This window comes from Anguilla anguilla, chromosome 1 (assembly GCF_013347855.1).
Source record: "Anguilla anguilla isolate fAngAng1 chromosome 1, fAngAng1.pri, whole genome shotgun sequence".
Lineage (NCBI taxonomy): Eukaryota > Metazoa > Chordata > Actinopteri > Anguilliformes > Anguillidae > Anguilla > Anguilla anguilla.
The window spans coordinates 35,967,563-35,992,631 of record NC_049201.1 but is presented as its reverse complement, the minus strand read 5'-3'; the positions used below and the strand labels follow the sequence as shown (position 1 = coordinate 35,992,631).

At 40.9% G+C, this 25,069-nt stretch overlaps 1 long non-coding RNA gene across 1 annotated transcript; it reads left to right on the top strand.

The window, feature by feature from the left end:
- The first annotated feature begins 11,429 nt into the window (after positions 1-11,429).
- On the top strand, positions 11,430-12,781 carry LOC118212223. Its single transcript, XR_004762186.1, has 3 exons — positions 11,430-11,663; positions 11,861-11,923; positions 12,350-12,781. It is a non-coding gene; the product is annotated as an uncharacterized LOC118212223 (long non-coding RNA).
- Positions 12,782-25,069: the final 12,288 nt, after the last annotated feature.

Genomic DNA, 25,069 nt, shown 5'->3' with positions numbered 1-25,069 from the left:
AGAGTGCACATTTATACTTCTTAAAACTCTCAACCCAGGCAAGGCGAGAAATCTCTTGTTTTGTCATACGCCACCTGCGCTCAAGTTTTCTACAAATCTGTTCGAGTGCACGGGTGTCCTCTGAAAACCATGGCACTGATTTCATCCAGGGGCGTTTTCTTGTTGTAAAAGGAGAGACAGAGTCAAGCATTTAAAGCAAGGCACTATTCAGGTTGTCTGTGAGATTATTAAGGGAATCAGAATTTGCACTACAGGACTCAAGTGCATCAGGTAAACACTCAGTCAGTATAGACCTAGCATTGCTGTCAATACGGCGATAAGTATATGTATCAGGCTCAGAACACTGACTTGCCACAGAGAGAGATACATTGAAAAAGACACAGGAGTGATCAGAGACTGGAAGCTTTAAAATAGATGAAACATCAGCATCAATACCCTTAGTAAAAATTAGGTCTAGTGTATTTCCACGGTTGTGTGTGGCATTCTTCACATGTTGAGTAAAGTTTAGACTAGTAACAAGATCCATAAATTCCGCTGCTCTAGAATCTGAACAGTCATCAACATGTCAGTTAAAATCACCCAGTAAAATTATTCTATCATATTTGACAAGGGCAATCAACAATAATTCAGAAAACTCAGATAGAAAATTAGGATTGTGCTTTGGGGGTCTATAAATGGGTAATGCAAGAATGTGTTGTTGAGTTCTAATAACCATGGCTAAATATTTGAGTATATATACTCAATAAGTTGAGAAATCTCCAAAAGTACATTCGGTGCAGGTGAACAAGTTAGAAAAGATGGTTGCTATTCCACCCCCTTTCTTGCTTTGTCTAGCAGAAAACAATAAGCTATAGCCTGGGGGAGAAGCCTCAATTAGTGTTGCTGAGGCAGTGGACGAGAGCCAACATTCAGTAAGAAATAAAAAATGCAGACCGTATTGAGAAATAAAATAATTAATATAAAAACTCTTACTAGAGAGCGATCTAATGTTCAATAGTGTAAACTTCAAATCATCTGAGGAGGACATGGAAGGTGCAGAATTAAGCTTATTCAAGTTTTTTGATATTGAAAGACTAGTAGGTTTCGTAAAATAGATTTTGCGTACTGAATTATAGCGTTTGTTTGGTCTATTATTAATTATAACAGGTATAGTATTGGTGGAGGAGGCTAGTCAAACGTGAGGGGCATTAACGGAATAAAGTATGTTGTTTGCTAAGAAACGAGGACCCAGGGCACTGGGGTGAATGCCATCAAATCTGTAAAAGGACGAGCGGTTCCAAAAAAGGTTGAAGTTATCGATAAAAACTAAATTATCATTGTACAATGTACAGGTGGATAGTAACCAAGTGTGGAGGGCTAATATCCTGCTAAAACGATTTACACCGCTCCTAAGGGGAGGGATAGGAGCAGAAATGAACACACACTTTCCAAAATCTTTGAGTGAGGTAAAGAGGCAGGTAAAACCGCATTTTAAAATTTATGATTTTTCAGCAGACATCATTACAACCAATGTGAACAATTATATTACGGGCGAGGGGGTGTTTAACCAGCAAGCTAGGAATGCGTTCAAAGAGATCTCTCACCCTAGCACCGGGAAAGCACATGAATTGGCCACCACAGAGTCCTGACCTTAACCCCATTGAAAGAAGTTGGGATGTGCTGGAGAAGACTTTACAGAGTGGTTCGACTCTCCCGTCGTCAATACAAGATAATGCCGTTCTGGACGAAAATAAATGTTGTGACGTTGCATAAGGTTGTCGAAACAATACCACGATGAATGTGCGCCGTAATCAAAGCTAAAGGCGGTCCAACGAAATATTAGAGTGCGTGACTTTTTTTTGGCCAGGCAGTGTGTGTATATATATATATATATACACCGATCAGCCACAACATTAAAAGCACCTGCATTTTTCTGATTTAATATTTTATTTTCTCTGTTTGTAATGAAACAATTCACACGTGGTCAAAGTGCAGACTTTTGGTTTCACCATGTAGTAATTACAGCACTTTTTATATGTAGTCCCCCATTTCAGTGTTTTAGACAAATTAACATAATGTCAAATAAAAGTCATGTTTTGTATTTAGTTGCATATCCTTTGCATGCCATGACTTCCTGATGTCTGTGACCTATCAATATCATCAGAGCCTGGATATCTTATTTTCAGGTTGTCCTACAAGTGATACAAAAACTCTTTGCATTTGAATGGATCTCTATGGGAATTGGGGGGTGGGACTAGATTCAGCTGTAAATTATGCTGATACAGTATGGAACACATTTGTTGGCTAAATGGCTTTAAGTCATCAAGGGTCCAGGGTATCAAATGAGCCTCAAACCACTGTGCTGCTGCCAGATATGCAGTAGATCCTACAAGCATTGTTTCTCCTGAATATTTTTCCATTGAGTTCAACAGGAAAATTAATAAGGAGAAACAATGCTTGTGCAATGCTGCACTTTGACCACGTGTGAATTGTTTGATTACAAACAGAAAATAAAATATTAAATCAGAAAAATGCAGGTGGTTTTAATGTTATGGCTGATCGGTGTGTATATATATGTGTATATATATATATATATATATATACACACTCACCGGCCACTTCATTAGGTGACAGGAGTGGCACCCGGTGTGGTCTTCTGCTGCTGTAGCCCATCTGCTTCAAGGTTTGACGTGTTGTGTGTTCAGAGATGCTCTTCTGCATACCTCGGTTGTAACGAGTGGTTATTTGAGGTACTGTTGCCTTTCTATCAGCTCAAACCAGTCTGGCCATTCTCCTCTGACCTCATCAACAAGGTATTTTCGCCCAGAGAACTGCCGCTCACTGGATACTTTCTCTTTTTCGGACCATTCTCTGTAAACCCTAGAGATGGTTATACGTGAAAATCCCAGTAGATCAGCAGTTTCTGAAATACTCAAACCGTCTGGCACCAACAATCATGTCACATTCAAAGTCACTTAAATCACCTTTCATCCCCATTCTGATGCTTGGTTTGAACTTCAGCAGATCGTCTTGACCATATCTACATGCCTAAGTGCATTGAGTTGCTGCCACGTGATTGGTTGATTAGATATTTGCGTTAATGGGTGCAGTTTGCAGTTGAACAGGTGTACCTAATGAAGTGGTCGGTATATATATATATATATATATATATATATGTATGAGAGATCACAAATACAGTTGCGTGAAAAAGTTTGTGAACCTTTTGGAATTATTTGGATTTCTGCATTAATTACACATTACATGTAGTCTGATCTTCATCTAAGTCACAATCATAGACAAACACATGCCAAATCTGGCCAATCCTTGTGTCATCTCTGCCATATGACCCTGTACCTCCCGCAGGATCTCCTTTTTGAGGTCTTGTTTCCAGTCCACTTGGGCAGGCTGAGGTGCAGGGGCACACTTTCCCACAGCCAAGCAAGTAGGTGTCGTCCACACCTCCCCATCGCACTCATCCTCCACAGCTAGGGCCTCCTGCTTGATTTCCTCAAATGAAAGTCTGGGATCTCTCCGAATCTGTTGACGGAGGGTCTGATGCATTGCCCCATCTTTCAGGCCCATAACGAACTGGTCTCAGAGGAGGGAGTCAGCTTGCTCCAGGCCTGTGCCTGCGCCTGAGTCTAGGGGCTTTGCGCTAAGAGGTTAACCTGGCAGGCCACTTTGGATTCTCATCTGGCTCCAATAGGACTTCCTGCTTTGTCAGAAGGGGACCTGTTCTAACCCTGCATTTTACCTCCCTCGTCTGGCCGGCTGGGATCTCTGTTCTTAGTCGTCCCATTCTCACTGCTCCTTCCCTACTGTCTACATCAGTGCTTTGGATGAGCTGCATCAATATTTCGTTTTTTTTACAGTCAAAGGAGAAAGCTTGCCTTATATTCTTCGATGTAACATCTGGGTGCTGCTCAATTCCATTTTATAACAGCTGCTCAATAACATTATATCCGATGGCACTTCTACAACTTCTGGGTCACGCGCGACAAGCACTGGCATGATCCAAGCTGGAACTTCACTTCAATCCATCCAGTGAAGGGGATGATTGTCTGATTCATCGCTTTACCCACTATTGTACCAGCTCCTCGAAGTTCCTCGGTGGCACGCACCTTGCTATGTAGGGAGGTGCGCTCTTCTCCATTCTGCGTTGATAAGACTAACCTGAGACCCCATATCCCACAATGCTTGAGTTGCCACTCCATGAAAGAAACAGTTCACCATTCATTTTTTTCTGATTAATTTCAGTAGCTTAAGTGGCCACGTAGGGTTGCGCCCTCCCGATTGATCGCTGACTCCCTTTGCTCTAACTCGGCTTCCTTAGCCTCAAGCTGTCTGATTCTATCACAAAGGAGCTCATGTACATTGCTGCACAGTTCATCTTGCCTCTGAGGTACTACATTTGGGATTGTGACCGTGTGGCTTGTCACGTTCACCTGGTCAGATTTCCCTGCTGGCCTCCTTTGCCCTCTGCAGCCCTTCGAGAAGTGCCCTGACTGTCCACACTTAAAACAATGATCACACTGGTCACCCATTTCACTCTCCTGGCAGACTTACACCTTTTTTTCCCATTCCATTTTGGCTGGCTAACCTCCCCAAATTCTCCCACGTCACTCCTCTGCTGCGATCACTTCACTGGCTACCGGTCGCTGCCAGGATCCGGTTCAAAGCCCTGACCCTTCCCTACACTGCCACCAACAGGACAGCCCCCATCTACTTGCAGGACATGACTCAATTCTATGTGCCTGCTCGACCACTCCGCTCTGCGGCAGCAGGGCGCCTTGTAACCCCTCCCACCCGCCCAAAGGGATCACAGAGCTTCTCCACCCTAGCTCCCCAGTGGTGGAACGAACTCCCCGTCCCTCTCCGAACCTCCCCCTCACTATCCATCTTCCGCCGTGGCCTGAAGACTCATCTCTTCAGACTATACCTAGACTAACCACCACCACGCTGTATAAAAAAATAAAAATAAATAAATAAAAAAATATATATAGATATATACCCTTTTTCCTGTCACTTGTTACATGTTGCCCCATCCCTGCACTTCTTGGTAATTTGTATTTGTCCTAATAGTGTAGCTTATTCTTCTGCCTAGTTGGCTTTGCAGATGTTAGACCAGGATAGGGTTCATTGTTCTCGGCTAGAAATAGCTGTACAAAATAAGTAATTGTACCTTACTGAACCCGTGTTCAGCAGTTGTCTACGATCATGAAAATGCACTTTTGTACGTCGCTTTGGATAAAAGTGTCTGCCAAATGAATGTAATGTAACCCTTGGGGTTTATTCATACCCTTTCTCATCTCAGCCACTTGTTCTTTAAGTTGTTTGACCATTTCGTAAAGCTCAGTGTCTCTCTGACTAGTTACAGCTGGCAATTTATGACTCTGACTTTGCTGGTTGTTGGTTTTTTTGGTTTGTTTTGTCTTTCCCACTCTACACTAGCTGCATTATTCATTTTCTCAATGAGCATCTCATCTGTCACTGTCTGATCATCGAGGTACAATTTAAGTTGAAGCCTAATGTGGTCACTCAACAGTCCAGTACCAACTGACCTCAAGAATTTCTTCTGTATGAGTGCGGGACTGTACTGTCCATCTGACCCTCCTTCTCTAGAAGCAAGTAGCAACCTCCCCTTTAACTCAATAGCTCTAAACAGGAAGTTTTGTGGGGATTCACAACGGTCTTGAGTTATGTTCACTAGCCTGTGATATAGGTCCTCCTTGAAATGTCCCTTCAAAATAGTCGTAAGCTGGGGAGGGTACACTCAAAAAATTGAAACATTGACTTTAATTAAATTTATTTTGTCAACAGGTTCCACGTAATTTTGTTAGGTTAGTTAAACGCAAAAATGTTAAGGTCATCTAAGTTAATGAACTTGTATTACAGTAACACAATGATTGTGAATTGTGCCAACTAAAAAAAATAACTTCTGATCAACAAGAGATATTTAAGCCTACCCAAATTAAGTCAGTTATGTTATATGGACTTAAAGAATATATTTACAGGCTACATATTTTACATTTGTCCTTTCAACATAGATCTTATTTGTAGTAGTAAAATAATACATTTAAGTTCAATTAATTAAAACATTAGGTTTTCATCCAATTTATTTTTTACTTATTAGTTTGACATAATTCTAGTTTGTCAACAGGTTCCACACAAATGAATTTGGTACATCCAACACATTTTTGTTATTTCCTTTATTCACCAACACAGCACTTATTCAGTTAGCATTCTGGTGCACTTGGTCCAAAAAAACAATAGAGTAACATTTTTGGCACCATAAGTGTAACACATATAATTAGAGCTGCACTATTAGTCGATTAATCAATGACAGAAAATTAATCGCCAACTATTTTGATGAATCGATCGTTTTGAGTCAAAAAGAAAAAATGCTAAAATTCTCTGGTTCCAGTTTCTTAAATGTGAATATTTTCTGGTTTCTATAGTCCTCTATGACAGTAAACTGAATATCTTTGGGAATATCTTTGGACTGTTGGTCGGGACAAAATAAAACACTTTAGGTTGCACCTTGGTGTATAAAATGTCAGAAAATGGTCAAAAATGTCAGTTTCCCAAAGCCCAAACAACTAATAGAAAAAATAATCGACAGATTATAATAATAATAATAATAATAATAATAATAATAATAATAATAATTTTAAAAAAACAATCTTTAGTTGCAGCCCTACATATACTAAACCATACTTTCAGTTAGGCAACATTATGGTGCAGCATGGTCCAACACTAACAGTTGTAAACTGCCTTGATGCAGCATAAAAATCCAACAAAACATCCCTTTATTCGTCAATATTATGGCAATACAACAGGCTTGCAGTTTTCAAATTTTTTTTGTAACAGCATAATGATCTAACCATCTAACAACCCACTTGACGCTGTCAACATTTATTTTAGCATTGTGGGGGGAAAAAACCTGAGATGCAAACATTTTAACAAACATGTCAACTCGTGTTGCAGCATTCTGTTAAAGTAGTGTTTGTTTTTTAAGTTGCCAGTATATGCAAGACGGTCTGACAATCCAACTTCCTTGCAGTTGTTTTTGGTGCAGCTTGGTGTTAAAAAGTCTGCAAAATATACATTCAGTTGTCAACAATTTTGGTGCTGCATGGTCTCTCAATTCCACATCCTTTCACTTGTCACTTAGTAGTACCACTAGACTACCACTTTTTACTTATGGTAGTAGTTTTCCAAAAGTTTGCCAAATCATTGGTTATTTTTCTGACGTGTAGTTTTTCCCTGCTCTCCCATTTTCAAACAGGTAACGGTAATCATTTTATTCAGTTTTGGCCCAAAATATAATTTTGCCTATTCCACAGAACATTCAGCATCCAAATCAAATGGTTGGCTCATTCATACAGTTTGTTCTTGAGCATCTGTACCTTGGTTGAGAGTCTGGAAGCATACAGTTGAAGGAAGAGCTTCTGAAGTACTTCAAAGAAGGCTTTCCGTTCCTGAGGATAACTGAGGTTCAGTGCATATATTACACCCATTAAGAGTGCACATGCAGAGGCGATGTCTCCCAAGTCATGCAGAACTTCAACACCCTCGATCACTATTCCAACATCGGCTGGAGGAGTGGTGGCATCACCTCCCTCAACATTGATGCTGTAGATGCCAAGGATAACTTGTTCAAGCTCCCTCGAAACAGCTGTAGCATCGGAATCCTTTACATAGGAGAGAAAGAAAGGACAAAACCAAACTATGAAATCACACACAGATTTTGCAGAATTCTAAAGAGTAACTTTTGCATTTCAGGTTTCCTTTACATAATAGTTTAATGAAAATAGCATGATACTTCAAACAGTGCTATGTGTATAAAAATAACAAGATGAAGTAGTGCTGGGTGATTAGGCCTATATCAAACCTGAGATATAATTTTATATTATTTAACATACACTCACCAAGCACTTTATTAGGAACACATGTGCAATCTAATACAATCCAATACAACAGCTCTGCCATACATTTTTACTTTTACTAAGCTTAGACATTTTATATGAGTAAAATACTCCTTTTCAGAGGCAATTTCAGAGAATCCACAAACATGACAGTTGAATGTGGGAAATGACTATAGCCGCGTTTCCACCGCAGGAACTATACCCCGGAACTAGGAACCTTTTGAGGAACTCAGTGCGTTTCCACCGCAGGAACTAGGGTCTAAATTTAGTTCTGGGGGCTTTGTTTTACCCCCCAAAACGTTCCTGCTCGGGGGGTAGTACTTTCCGAAAGTACAGGAACCTTTTGGGTGGAGCTTGCAGCGCTGAACATTTCTGATTGGTCGAGTACTCGTAGCATTTGTGTTGTATTTATTTTCCGCCATTACCCGCCATGTTTGAAAATATGCAGCGGCAAACCAATTTATTTTCATAATAACTTCAAATCAAACTTGTATGTTATGCGGCGCAGTAGCCTACTTTTGGTTATAGCCTGTCAACGTCTTGGAATTATAACGTGTGCTCTTCTGTTCTTTTCTTGCTTTAGTATTCGTTTTATAAAATGCTAAGCATTCGTGCTGGGACAGCATATTACGTAGGCTACCAAAACATTCAAACGGATTAATTCGGTTGCTGAATATTTTCTTCCGGATTTTCTTTGTTAGCCCGTTGTAATTGACTCAAAACGTTTGATACAGTTATGTGAGGTATGCGGTAGTTCTGCATAATTAACATTGGTGATACAGTACAAGCAAACTGGAAATCACCTTCCGCACTTTTTATCCGGGTAAAATAACAGGTTAATTCTAGTAATCTTCCCTTTAGCTTTTTCAGACTGCCGTAATTTTACTCAATTTTACTGCCATTTTTCAATTCCACGAAAAGACCAGGAAGACTATGGACTCATTTATGGTGCATGGTTCGCATCTGGAGGGCACACTTCGCTGCTCGGCTAGCAGTAACTTCGAAGGAAAGAAAACGGTGGCTGTACCACTACTAATTTACATTTTCACGCAAGTCCGAGTTTTCGTTCTATTCTTGTCATTTTGCGATTAGCCTATATGGAATTGACGACGAGAAAGTAATAAAACAGCAAATTGTTTACAACGTGTGCATGTTTTCTGCTGTTAATGAATGTGTTTGAGAGGATATATGAAAATCAATAAATACAAAAGTAACCATATATAGTCATTGTTGGTAACCCGTTGTATATAAGTGTACAAGTGAATAAACCCCTCCGGGCTGTCCCGGTTATTAGAAAATAATGTAGGCTACTTCGGTGGTAGTACGGGGTTACAGAAGAAATCATATGACAGATGGACCGACGACAACGTCAGTGGGCTAATTTGCCTAATCTTCGCGGTACTTTAGACCCCGGTGGAAACGCAGACAACCATTGGCTGAAGGAACCTTTTAGTTCCTGGTAAAGTAGTTCCTGGGACTGAAAGTTCCGGGTAATTTTGGTGGAAACGCGGCTAATGTTTGCTGTGATGTCTCTCTGTTATGGACTCTACAGATATGTGACCTGAGTGCATTCCATGACTTAAATGTACATGGACAACTAATATATGGGCAAGGATATGGGTGCCTGCGCCCATAATGTGGATGTTTTAACCTATAATGTTTAAGTAACTGGCCCCTAGTTGAGGTCTTTGAACTGCAACCTTTATTCAAATCTGGGAAAAAACAACAACAAAGTGATATCAGTAAAGGAAACTTAACTTGTAAAACAGTTTTCTTTAGAAAAGTCTGACTGTTAACATACCACGCGCAAGCTCAGCAGTGCCGCCTACACCACATCAATGAAGGAGAGAGCAGATAAAGGCTATCACAGCCAGGATCAGAAATTCAACAGGAGTTAACAGGAGCCATCAACTAATGAAATTCATTACTTGCTTTTAAGAGAACTAGAGATGTAAAAATAAATAAGCTATTCAAAATGAGAGCAAGAGAATGAAGCTGTCATCTAATAAATGTTTCTAAAAATAAAAATACTGACAACCCGATTCGCAGTAATTAAGTAGCTAGTTGTGATCGTACCTGTTATGAGTACAGCGCCTTGGCCAGACAGGAGGGAGCACGAATCAATGAACCATCATTCAGGACCTGAAATATTGCAACATGATGATTACAAAAAGAGATTAAAAAAAAAAAATAAACCAAAATAAATTTATAAAGTTAACCGATTAATTATTGGTTCACTTTTTACAGGGTCCTTTAGAGCTACAATAGATAAATTTCCTTCAAGCCTGCTTTTATATCATTCCAATCACTCAACCCAATTAAAAAATAATTTTAAAAAAGAAAAAAAAGAACTGTACTGATTGGGCTGGGGGCACCCCAAAATATTTTATAGTCTAAATAAATGTGCAAAGTAAACTTTCAAATTCACCACAAATAAGTGGATGGGTGCTGCCCTACTGCTTTGAAATAGAAGATGAGTGCCATGCAGTGTCACAGCTAACCATGCCTCAGGTCCACAAATGGGTACCTTTCCCAGTTTTTATCTGTGTTGAATGCAGAAATATGGCTTCAATTAGTTTATTCTACTTTGAAAGAAAATATGATATGAAGAACCTTCTTTTTGGCTAAAGATACATTGACTTTATCCGTATCAAGCAAGTATAGTAAAATATCACAGCAAGTCCGATACAATATACCATAGCCGGGCCCCTAAACACAGTCTTTTGAACTGCAAATCAAAAATTCACTACAAATGCAACTCAGCGATGTGAGAAACTTCACTTACTGGCTAAATGAACTGTAGAATTCTTTTTGTTGTGGTCACTTCAATTGCCCAACATTTATTTAGGCACTTGATTTCTGTAGCTGTAACTCAAAACAAAATTCATACCAATGGTGAACTGTGGCAATACCTATTTCTAATCTTCACTGACAGCACAACATTGCTGGACCACAATACATAGCTTCTCATTAGGCCTATGGCATTAACTGTCTGTGTCACACTTGAAAAATAAGGATAAAAACCTCCTTTAGCTAATCATTGTAAAAAAAAATGTGTTGCACCTTTTAAGAAAATGTAATACAAAAACAAAACGGTTAGCTTACAGTTAAAATACTTGCATATAACGTTATGGCCAGTCATGTGCTCAAAAATAAATACAAGGTTGAAGCAGCCTTAAGTTCTCTCCTTCACCTGCAAAGGGGGGGGGGGGGGGGGGGGGGGGGAGGGTGCGATTCATTTTTGGAAATTCAGAGAGGGAAAAAGAGGCACACTAAATTTCGTAATTTGTAACATTAAATTTACCTAAAACCCATGTCTGCTCTGTGACGCGGTACTCTTTTTTCCATTTATATTAGCATATAGCTTACACAACTTTAGGCTAATAGCGGTTCATTCAAGTTCATAAACACTACAAACGTAACGTATTGGCCGAATACAAGACAACCCTGATTATAAGACGTGAGCAGAATGTAAGCAGAATTAAAACTACCTGTTTTTACTCGCATGCAAATATAGCTGAGTCAATATGTTTATGTTTTATTTTTTTGGTGAACATTCTCAAAACCAGTGTGTTATATTTTCTTTCATTGGGTCAAAGTTTTGGTATATCGCCAATTTAATATTGAAGGAATTAATGTGCAAATAGCTTCGGTTTACCTATTGTTGCAGGGGGGGCTTTAATTATTGACGCACAATTAGCTGCAGAAGGGACGTAGTTGTAAAAACGCGGCAGAATTTGGACAGCTTTTGTGCTGGTAAGACGTGTTGTGATACTCTCTCTCCTTTGAATAATCTAGCGTGTTTAAAAGTAATATAACCTGGTTTAAAGTGCATGGAAATGTAAAGATACGTCATTGCTAATGTTTCCTTGAGTTTCGTCAGAAAAACGTTTTTTGCTGTTAGATCTGTCGGAGATTTTCTCCTCAATTGCATATTTCCTAACTCGCTGCAGGTGAAGGAGAGAGAGTCGGTTAACACTGTGTGTACTGATCGTGCCCCGTGCTGCTCTTTATAGGTATGTTACCGTGTTAAAATTGTTATCTGTGATATATGTCGTGTACTTGAAGCTTGAATTTGGAGGAAAAGATCGGTTTTATTTATTGTGCACTTGTCATTTTTTTCATTTTGCAAAGATGTTTGTTTAATTCTATATGTAAAGTGAAGGATAAGACCTCTAGTAAAACAAGTTACATTTTGTTCTAATGGGTATTAATGTTACTCACTGGATATTTGCAATTTCTTTTGTTTTTAATGTAACTGTTAATTTCAAATACACATGCAAAGGCATGCATTCTTCTGTGCACTTATCTTATTTGTATTATTTTGTGTATTGCAACAACAACAAACAAAAAAAACAGAACTTGGACAGCTTTTGTGCTGGTGAATGAGAGAGAGCCTGTTAACACTGTGTACCGATCATGCCCCATGCTGCTCTTTGTAGACAATTAAAGTGCAGATCCTTCCTGAAGCCTGGTGTGACTGGTCTCCTTGAGCAACCATTCTGCAGCCGCTACACAAACACGTAGCATTTCCTGTACCTGCTTCACAATAAAAGCCTCCCGCTGGTTCGCCGATGGAAATCTTTTAATATGAAGCAGCAGCAAGAAGATGGTGGAACTTCAACAGCCCTGAAACGGCTGACAGGGATCAGTCAAAATAAGCCTGATATCTGAAAGTACAGACAGGAACACGAGAGTAAAACTAATCACAGAGACTCGGTTACAAAAGCAGCCTATTCAGAGCTAAACGTAGACATGTAAAAACAGCTTTCTCTGTGGTCACCAGCACAGACTCAGGTGTTGAACTGCCTGTAAACAGTGTTGCTATTGCCTGCAAAGAGTAACGTTCATAGACTGAATATAAAGTTTTATACAATGGCTTGGCTGAATACTCGATTCTGCTCGATTCCAAGGGTGGGCATTATTTCTCAGTAAAGGGACACCTCGGCGTTTTAACAATTCTAAAATCAATGCGCTACAAAATCCAGCATTATAAAGCAGTTAAAACAGCAACATTATTCTTATTCTATTAGAATTGTTGTTACATCCCCTCACATTTTCAATGTCCAATTTCGCAATAGATGGCAACATTGAATCACGGTTCTAGTTACTGGCTTCATTTAGGGATGCCAACCATCCCGAAAAATAAGGAATTGTCCCTTATTTGGACAGTAGAATAGGCGTTCTGTATTTAACTCATGGCTACGGGATGCGTTTTCATCCCTATCTTTGTGAACGATTCTGTTTGTAGTAACCACTGTTTTGAATACAATTCAATAGTTAGCTAGCTAGCTGGCCAGGATAACAAGCATGCTGTGAGACCATTCTGACCTAAAATCCAGAATTTTAATATTGGCTAGGTGACAAGTGATGGCGAACCTATCATAAAGCTAACTGGCATTCAAACCCGGTTTCAGAGTGTCTTGGAAAGACGCTATGTCTACAATGCGCGACCACATCATTTAGAAAGCAAGACAGTGCTAGGGAGATTAATTTGATTAAGTTATGGTTTCATGTAGTTTTCTTAAATAATGTAATGACAAATGACCAAAATCGGTGCTAATTCTATGGTATAAAACAAAGGAACTATTTTTTCTTGATGGAATCATTGGTTTCATAGAACTAACGACCAGAGAGGTTTTTGCTTAACAACGGTGCAAATAGAACTACCAACCAGTTTTTTCTTTTGCATAACAACGGTCCCGATAGAACTATCAACCACAATTTTGCTTGACAACGGTAAAATAATATTATTATGCCCAAACGGACGCGTAATATTTCACTTTCAGCTGATTAAGTTGATAAAAATCACTAAATATAAAAGTAACCATATACAGTCATTGTTGGTAACCCGTTGTATAAGTGGAATAAACCCCTCCGGGCTGTCCCGTAATTGGAAAATCATGTAATAATAATAATAATAATGTAATAAAATATAATGTACTTTGGTGGTGGTACTCCAATTGGCTTCGCCTCGGCCGCATCACCACAACCGTCGTAGGCTACATTACTTTCCAATAACGAGACAGCCGGTCCTGGTTTATTCCTTTACATATAATGATATTTACATACCGACTATGGTATGGTTTCACAGTGGTAACATGTGTTCACCAGAGGTGTTCACGGACTGGCGGGGCTCGGCGGGATAAAAGCAGACTGACCTGGGTCATGCAGCTAAGTTAGCTAGCTAACATGTCCAAGACCCACCTGCTCTCTAAAACTACACAAGCATGCCAAAAAAGAACACCGACTTTTGTATCACAAACACAAAATACAATCATGCTCAATATGAAAATACTACAAAAAATAGGTACGGGTGAAAAGAAGTCCTCCTACCTCTTTCAACTCAGAAAACGAAGACCAACAAAATTAACTCAATGAAGATTTGGAGGGAAACTAGGAGCAGTCAAGTGGCCTTGCGCATGTGCAGTCTGAAGCATCTTAATCTTCTTGTTCTTTGGGGTTTTACGGCATCTGGCGTTGTATTACGGCCACCTTCTGGATGCAAGTATCTCAATCCTAATTCACTTAACTTAAATATTTTGTGATTAAACAACACATTAATATTTTGTACAGATAACGAGAGACACAATTACATGGACTTTATTAGAAAAAAATATTTTAACTTAACAAAGACATGTATTTTAAGTAAACTGAAAATAAAAAAAATAGTATAAAGTGCACAACCCACCTCATTCAATTTTTTGAGTGCAAGATCCCTTTTTATTTCCAGCATATCACGGATATTAACACCTGGACTGATGGCCTTTACCACAGCTTCTATCACGTCAGCTTCACTGTGTCCCTTTTTAGGTCCCATGTCAATCTGATGCATCAGGTTTGTATATGAGAGTTTCTCTCTTTGTCCCCTCTCCCCAATTTGACCACAGATCATGAAATCTCTCCTCACTGTCACTTCAGGCAGTCTATTCACTGGTGCAAACAATATATTTTGTTCAGCTGTAGCCTCACTTGGAGCTGACCTGACCATTTCATTGGTCAGTTTCTTTATTTCACCTTGTAGTGCTTTAGTAGATGACTGAAAACTTAACTGAAGGTCTGAGTATTGTTTTTGTAAACTCATGAGTTCAGCTGCCTCCCAACTAGTCTTGTCTGTCCTTTCTCCACTAGCCTCTTTCTCATCATTTTCCTTCATCTGGTCGGCCAATTGCAAAAGAGCACTCAAAAACTGCCTAGCAACATCATCATCTTCCTGTTCAATTCCATCTTCCATTGATTCACTAATTAGACGGAATAACGTGTGCCTCTTTGTGACAGTTTCGCCTGGTACCTTAGCATACACACATACCTCTCTCAGCTGATCCAGTCGCAATTTCAGTAGTTTCTCACTCACTGTGCCTTGCAATTTTTCAAGCTCCATTCTCACTGTAGTAATCAGCTTTCAACTGCGCTCGGTTTAACTGTCGTCTTCACTCCGTGGCACACCGTTATCCCGGACGAGCCCCCAATTTTGTCGCACACTTGGACAATAAACAAAGACTCCCAGGCGTGCATGAGTTTTAAAAAATTTACTTTGTTCACTGAAATCGTAGAAACAACAGCACATTAGCCAACTGAGTATACAAAGCTAGCTTTCACAGTCTAGTAATTGACTGACGTGCGGTCATTCCCTACTAACAAACACATTCCACTGCGTTCACAGCGATCTCTAAATACATAAGATACTTAATCTATATCAAGCATACACAATTCCTGACCAATATATTGAACGCGCACACATAGATATTTAAGACTACACGTGGCTACGGCAGGTTTCTCCTAGCTAAATAGCTTGATTTCACAGTTCTCAACTTACTGGTAGAGTCTCTCTATGCAAACGCATTTGCTTTACCCTTTACATTTTCTCTACTATAACTATCACACTGACACACATTTCCATGGCATTTCAATCTGGGAAATTGAACTCGATACAGCATGCATGATATCTAGCTAATGCTACGCGAAGCCAACTTCACAAACAAAGCTAACAAAGTTGCTAACAACTTTGGAAAGGCTACAGATAAGTTCATGAAAAAGTAATTCTAATTACAAGTATGTTAGCTAGTTATGATAGTCCTATGGCCTGCTAATGTTACTTCTTCCACATGCGATTCCGTGTTTACATCCCAATTCTAACTAAATGTCCAGGGGAGTAAAACCCAGAAAAGCTCTTTTTCAGTCCACGTTCCAGATTTGGGAGAGTCCTGAATTTTGCACAGTGCATTTATGAAGCTAACTCAGTAATCCTGCTTCGTAAAACAGAGCCTATAAGAGCTAAATACCAAATGAGGAAAAACACAATGGCTGTACCGGCACTACGGAGTTGATACCGTACAATGTTCCCACACGCTAAGTGTAAAGATGGTTATAACACTGCTCAATTACTGTTACCATCTATATGGAACAGTGGTGGCTGGTGACTCAAAAAATTGGGGAGGACAGGAAGAAAACCAACCCACGGCGTCATGTTATTTTACACTAGTTGGCTACTTATCTCTACTTTCTTATGTTCAAGTTATGTTATGTTATTATGTTCAAATGTAGCAATAATCCAACTAGCAACCTAATGCAAATGTACTATACAACTAAGGTAAGTAATGCACCCAAAGTCTATCCCCATCTTTCATAAGGAACAAATATATTATCATTTATACAACGGCTTGGCGGAATAGTACTCGATTCTGATCGGTCCAAGGGTGGGCATTATTTCTCAGTAAAGGGACACATCGGCCTTTTAACAGTTCTAAAATCAATGCGCTACAAAATCCAGCATTCTAAATCAGTTTAAACAGCAACATTATTCTGTCGCATTTGAATTGTTGTTACATCCCCTCTCCTTTTCATGTCCAATTTCACAATTGATGGCAACGTTGAATCACATTTCTAGTTACTGTTGCTAGCTTTATTTGCAGTTGCCAGCCATCGCGCAAATCGGAATCGTCCCTTATTTGGACAGGCGTTCCGCATTTAACTCATGGCTACGGGATGCATTTTCATCAGTATGTTTGTGAACAATTGCGTTTATAGTAACCGCTGTTTTGAATACAATTAAATAGTTAGCTAGCTAGCTAGCCGGGATAACAAGCATGCCGTGAGACCATTCTGACCTAAAACCAATAATTTTAGTATTGGCTAGGTGACAAGTGACAGCGAACCTGTCATAAAGCTAGCTGGAATTCAAAACCCATTTCAGAGGGTCTTAGAAAAAAACGTTGTCTACATTGCACGACCACACCATTTAAAAAGTAAGACAGTGCCAGGGAGATTAATTTGATTGACTTATGGTTTCATGCCGTTTTATTAAATAATATAATGACACAAATGACCTAAATTGGTCCTAACTGTATGGTATAAAACGAGAAGGAACTATTTTTTCTTGATAGAATCATTGTTTTCATAGAATTAACGACCAGAGGTTTTTGCTTAACAAAGGCGCAAATGGAACTACCAACCAGAGTTTTGCTTGACAACGGCAAAATAATATGCCCAAACGCCCACGGAAGAATATTTTACTTTCAGCTGATTAAATCGATAACAATCAATAAATATAAAAGTAACCATATTGTTGGTAACCCGTTGTATAAGTGGAATAAACCCCTCCGGGCTGTCCCGTTATTGGAAAATAATGTAGCCTACTTCGGGGCTGGTTTAGCGACCCTACATTATTTTCCAATAACGGGACAGCCCGTCGTGGTTTATTCTTTACATATCATATTACAACACAAAGGGGCTAGGTGAACGAGAGGGAAAGGCACATCTAATCACTGCGGGCTCTGGATGGGAATAAACCTTGTGTGTGCATAATGTGTCACTAGAATTAGAATTTTTGATCATGGTTGTGGCGCTGATCGTCCAGCGGTCTTGATCCTCACCTGCTGCATAATCCAAACTGTGGAATAGCTGTGACAACAAATAATCCACAAGATTTTCTTTCCCATCCCACTCTCTGCGTCTGCGTCCATGCCTCTTTGTGACCCCCTCACTCACGCTGCCATTAATTGCCTCGTTAGCAATAGCAGCGCCACTCTCCTCAAAATCCATTCTCGCCGTTAGCTCAGTCCTCCAGGGCTGCTACAACAAGCTAACTGTTGCATTGGCTAACGCAAGTAGCTATCTACTGCTCGATAAAAAAGGGAAACGTAAATCTGAAAAAAGGAAATTTGGACAACCTCCTCTGCCTCTATAGACAAATCTCCTCTGGTCGAAAAGGCTTAAATAAAATGTAATTTTTTAGTGATGTGTTTTAAAAGTAGTTCGCAATTTGCACGTTATAATACAATACCGTGGTAGAGAATTGAAGATGAAATTTGGAAATAATCATTGGACCAACGCGATGTCAATATTGTATTCTGGTTGTTGATTGGTTTGGGAGGACGTCTTCCCTTGGAGCATCATTTTTCGTGTTTTGGCCAATAACAGATCAGCATGGAAAAAAATGAAGTACATTAAATTGATATAAGAGATCCTGCCCTAAGGAAGACAGCAGGAGCCCCGTCCTCCTCTGCCCCCAACCACCACTTCACACAGACTGCCCTTTCCCCTCTTGCCTGCCCTGCAGGTGTCGCTGTTGAAGCATTTGAATCAGAATTTCAATAATGGATTTATCCAAAGAAGAGATTAATTTTTTTATATATATATATATAAATGATACTGAGATTTGGTAATGGTTTATGTGGGAAATAAATATAGATGTACTCAAAAAACACAAGCCTATTGTATTGGGAAAGATATGTAGTTAGAGAGCACAGGCCCAGTGTATATGGGAAAGGAATGTATTAATGAGCACCAGCTGTCTCCTCCCTGATGTATCATCCGGCTAGCAAAGGAGGAAGGATACAGGTGGACCAAGGTCGACCTTAGCCATAAGATTAACAACTGGCAGCAGGGAAGCGCTTCATACTAAAATAGGTGTGATTAGAACAAACACGTAATACACACATAATTTCTGCCCTGCTAATTAAGCTGTATACAAGCACATCTGTGGAACTAACGGAAGCTTCTGCCTTTTCCGGAAAATGTGTTGTCAGAATATGTGATTTATGATAGAAGGGGGAGGGAGATTCAAGTGGGAGAAACATTACGTAATTAACAAAAATTAAGTAGGAAGTACTAAATTTAAGCTACAAAACAGGAGGAGTTAGAAAAATGGATAAAAGAAGCAGTTGGCCCCAGGGGAGGGGAGAGTGTGTTTTGGGAATGCTTGGAGAGTGATCGGATGTATTGTCTTTACTTCTACCATTATCCCCGTCCCCAAAAAAACAAGGACCGCAGGACTCAATGACTACAGACCCGTCGCCCTGACCTCTGTGGTAATGAAGTCTTTTGAGCGCCTTGTACTGTCCCACCTCAAAACCATCACGGACCCACTCCTGGACCCCCTGCAGTTCGCATACAGAGCCAACAGGTCCACTTCATCCTCCAGCACCTGGACACTGCAGGAACCTATGTCAGGATCCTGTTTGTGGACTTCAGCTCCGCCTTCAATACCATCATCCCGGCTCTACTACAGGACAAGCTCTCCCAGCTGCACGTGCCTGACTGCACCTGCAGGTGGATCACCGACTTCCTGTCTGACAGGAAGCAGCACGTGAAGCTGGGGAAACACGTCTCTGACTCCCGGACCATCAGCACCGGCTCCCCTCAAGGCTGCGTCCTTTCTCCTCTACTCTTCTCCCTGTATACCAATAGCTGCACCTCCAGTCATCAGTCAGTCAAGCTCCTGAAGTTTGCAGACGACACCACTCTCATTGGACTCATCTCTGGTGGGGATGAGTCTGCCTACAGGAGAGAGATTGAACATCTGGTGTCCTGGTGCAGCCATAACAACCTGGAGCTCAACGCCCTAAAGACAGTAGAGATGGTAGTGGACTTCAGAAGGAACGCAGCCCCACCCGCCCCCATCACCCTGCATGACTCCCCAGTCGACACTGTGGAGTCCTTCTGCTTCCTGGGCACCATCATCACCCAGGACCTCAAGTGGGAGCTGAACATCACCTCCCTCACTAAGAAGGCTCAGCAGAGGATGTACTTCCTGCGGCAGCTGAAGAAGTTCAACCTGCCAATGACAATGATGGTGCACTTCTACACTGCCATCATTGAGTCCATCCTCACCTCCTCCATCACCATCTGGTACGCTGCTGCCACTGCCAAGGACAAGGGCAGACTGCAGCGTATCATTCGCGCCGCTGAGAGGGTGATTGGCTGCAATCTGCCATCCCTCCAGGACCTGCACACCTCCAGGGCCCTGAGGCGGGCAGGAAAGATTGTGGCCGACCCCTCCCACCCTGGACACAAACTCTTGCAAACACTCCCCTCCGGCAGGAGGCTGCGGTCCATCAGGACCAAAACCTCACGTCATAAGAACAGTTTTTTCCCGACTGCAGCTGGCCTTATCAACAAGGCCCGGGACCCCCACTGATGCCACTGTCACTGTACTGTTATCCTGACCCCCACGGACACCAACAGACAGCACCTGTACTTAAAACCACTTTATCCCCTTGCACTATTGTTATTGTTTTGCACTATGTTTATGTTATGTTATGTTATGTCTGTTATGTTTTTTACTGCACTATTGTTCATCTTACTCTATTTATCTTATTTTATGTTCACTGTTACGCACCACCTGACCAAAACAAATTCCTTGTATGTGTAAACCTACTTGGCAATAAACCCGATTCTGATTCTGATTCTGATTCTGATGAGTGACTGTTAATTGTACTGAACTGCGCAGATCAGCCCGGGTTATTGTATGTAATCTTTGATTCACTAACAATAAACCCAGTTGCATCAGACTCTGAGAAGTGTGCATCTTTTGAAGAAGCATTCAACAGTGTGGAGGAGAGCGACCTCGGCATTCCTGGCCCAGGCCCACATTTATTTCAACCAATTACTCTTTTTTATATTTTGATCTCCCTCTTACCTCAAAAATAGAGGAGGAGCAACCTCCTCTGCCTCTATGGACCAGCCTCCTCTGTTATGGAATCATAGTAGTGCTTGAGGGTGTGTCCTCAACGGATGTGTGGGTGGGGTTGAAGATGAAGGAGATGTGAGTGGGGCTTACAAACACGGAGTCTACAAGGGCTGCAAAACCCTACATAGTATATCTTTAACGTTAGTTGATTATAACCAGGTTGATTCTGCACAAGGCCATTCTTTATCACGTTATTAATTAAACGCTTAATGATAGATAAGTGCCTTGTCTTTCCTCTCTCGTTTCTGCTGCTAACTATTCAAAGCCACCTCATGTGTTTTTAGTTGTGGTCGTGGTGTCTCCATTGCAGCAGTAACTAAATCTATCTAGAGGTAGGGAGATAATTAGGGGGTTAAAGTGTGGCTAAAGCTGTGTAAGGGCTGTAGGACTTCCGTAAAGTGATCTGCCACCGTTGTCGGCTCATTAAGCTCCTTGATCGGGAGGGCCAGCTTGCTGTACTATTGGTAGAGTTTCAGGAACTAAGTAGTACATCCTTCAAAGAACTGGTGTGCCCACCACAGCTGGGAAGGGGCAGGCAGGAAGAGAGAGTTGGGTGACAGTAGGTAAGTGCAGAAAAGGACATGCGTACCACACAGGGGCAGTATCTCCAGAAGTTGTGGTGTCCAACTGATTCCAACCCTTGCAGGAATTGGATCTGACCCTTTATCTTGAGAGTGAGAGGACTGATGAACCACTGGGCACCCAGATGGCCACATCATCCAAGAAAATGGAGTTAGTGATGGGGGGGGACTCAGTTATTAGAGGGGTAGACAAACACAGTCTCATAGGTTGTGTTGCCTGCCTGGTGCCCAGGTTGGAGATCTCCTGGAGCATGTGGACAAGCTCCTGGCCAGAGCAGGGAGGCATTCAGTGGTCATGGTTCATAGAAGGTTCAATGACATAGGTAACGGTAGGTTTGAGGCTCTGCAGGACAAATTTGTGTAGTTAGCAGAAAATATTAGGAGCAGAGTGTCTATGGTAGTTTTTTTCTGGAGTACTACCGGCACCACATGCAAACAGAGGGAAGGAAAGCTTTATTTGGAGGTTTAGCACCGGCTACAAACCTGGTGTAGGAAAATAAGCGTTTAACATTCATGTCTAATCTAAAGATGATGTTCAACTACCTAAAAATTATTAACAAAGGTTACAGACATGGGCAGTCACATGAATGTCAGGATTTGGCGGGTTGTGATAGGACCCAAGTGCAGAGTTAAACACAGGAGACTCAAAAGGTAAGTTTAAACAAGACTTTACTTTACTTACAGCAGAACGAACAAATAACAAATGTAATGCCACGATGGGCCATTCAAAAAAACTCAAACAAAACTTGAAACATGAAAACATGCAGGGGAACCCAAAAAATACTCAATACACTGAGGAGCTCGAAAGTACTCAAAAACACAGAGGAACCTGAATATACACCAAACGCAGGGAGCACAACAGTAGGACCCAGTACAGACTAAGGCAGTGTTTCTCAACCCTGATTCTGGGGACCCACTGCCCTGCGTGTTTTAGATGTTTCCCTGCTCCAACACACCTGATTCAAATTAATGGGTTGTCATCAAGCTCTGCAGAAGCCTGATAATGACCCATTCATTTGAATCAGGTGTGTTGGAGCAGGGAGACATCTAAAACATGCAGGGCAGTGGGTCCCCAGGACCAGGGTTGAGAAACACTGGACTAAGGCAAACAAAGAACGTATATACACAAAAGGGCTAACAAGACACAGGAGAACACAATGCACAATTAACCCAGCGAGGGGAGGGATAACAAGACACAGGTGAGTACAATGATTGAATAACGAGACTACAATAATAGAATAAACCCAGGAGAAAGCAATGAGACAAACAAACCACAGTACAAAGATGAGAAATGCCGCCATGGCGGCCAAAAAAAGGAATAACCGGAAAAAAGGGCAGAATCCTGACAATGAAACTGAAACCACATACCAAACCACAGCTTTTGTCAAAAAGTAATCCAAGGGTGTGTAAAGACCCAAATTAAAAAACCGAAAGACAGCAGAATATTCCAAAAGAAATGCAGAACACCAGACCTAGATGTAGGACTCAGATGCCCACTTCTGACTAACAGTTACAAGCTTCCTCTTAAGTTGCCCAAACTGACTGACCAAGAGAAAGCCACATATTTTATCTTATGAAAGAGAGACGGGGGGGTGGGGGGGTGGACTCTGTCACACACACAGACACACAGACCCACACTCATACACAGATGCACACATTGGCACCTGAAATGACACCCCCCCCCCCCCCCCAGTTCCTACTTGCTGTCTTATCTCCAAGCAATTCTGGTCAAGTACTTTGAAGCTTCTATTGCCGATAACGGCCAAATGCTGAATTAGATGTTTGATGGAGCATTGCTTTAGAAGATTGAGGATATTGCTGATGCCTTAAATAATTATTTTGTTGACAGTTTTACCAGAGAGGAGATTACTACTAGGTCAGAAGGCATATTCAGTACTCAGAATGTCTTACTCTCTTAGTACTAGATAAATTACAGAAACTAAAGACAAATAAGGCAGCATTGCATTACAGGCATTTTCTTATCCAGAGCGACGTAGACATTTTTTTACATACCATTTGCATCCATTTATACAGCTAGATATATACTGAAGCAATGCAGGTTAAGTACCTTGCTCAAGGGTACAACAGCAGTGCCCCACCCAGAAATCAAACCTGTGACCTTTAGGTTACAAGACCAGCTTCTTACCCATTATACTACACTGCCACCCACAGCCAAGGTTACTCAAAGAGTTAGGTGAGATCATGTTTAACCACTGGCAGGTATTTTTTTGGTCAGATCACTCTGTCCGAAGATTCAAATTCAAAGAAGCTTTATTGGCATGACGTATATATATATATATATATATATATATATATATATATATATATATATATATATATATACATATTGCAAAAACATGAGTGCAACAAACAATAAACATATGAACAGAATACAAATTTGTGTGTGTGTATGTGAGTGGTATTTCTGTATCTTAGCTTGTGTAATGGCGTGTGTAAATTAGGTGAAACAGTGAGTACAATAATATAAAAAAATATCTCTCTCTCTAGCAAGATTCATAGATCACTAGCTAGCAAGAGAAATAAATAGATAGCCAGCGAGACGGATCACTAGCTGGCTAGCTGGAAGAACTTCTTTTATAAAAGCTTCTCTTCCTAGCTAGCCAGCTAGCTAGCAATCGATCACTGTCGTTAGAAACCAGCAGAGAACGCTTGGATACCATGCATGCAAGGTAGTCAAGTTGACGCTAACTTACGCATTAAGGTAACGTAACTGGAAACGTAACCCCGGAAGTGAATAGGGGGATGAAATTTGTAGTGGGGATGAAATTTGTTGTGACACAGCCATTGGGATGGCAGGTATGCCATCCCGCCAAGTTACGCCTTGGCGGGGGCATGCCCCATACCTATACAGCACCGAGAGTTTGGCACTTTTCAGGGTTCCCCACAGAAATAACCACAACAGCCACAGACACTCAGCCCTTAAAAACATTCAATTCTGTACATTCTGACCCCATTTCAACAGACAGAATTCATAAACAACTTCACATGTCCACACAATAAAGCCCCAAACTAAGGGGATTTTGCGTTTTCTCCTTCTTCTTCTTCTCTTTCTTCTTCTTCTTCTTCTTCTTCTCATTCTTATTTTTCCTGCCGCCTATCCCACTAACAACATGTCTCCCCATTGGACATTTCACTGACACCAGCCAAATCTTCACCTACACGACCCAATCAAAAACGCGCATACACACGCAAAATACCCATACCTTTTTACTCTGAAACATTTCCAGTTTAAACAGCTAGTCCGCCTGTGGCCTAGTGGGCAAGGTTACAGTCTTGGGAACACGGGGTCGTAGGTTCAAGCCCAGCTAGGAACACGTTTCTTTAACCTGCTTCGACCCTCACTAATAATTGTCTACTAGCCTACTTATCAATTATTGCTTTTGCACCATATCTACCCGCCGTTCACCGTTCAGTTATTAACCGGCTACAATATTGCTAAGCCATATGCATTATGACTTACCGTCTGTACGTTCAGTTATTAACCGGCTACAATATTGCGAAGTCATATGGATTCAACGGGAGCTCTTCTGTGCTTACTGGCCTGTGTTCTTCTTTAAAACCACCAGCAGGTTTGCTAATGATATTTCACG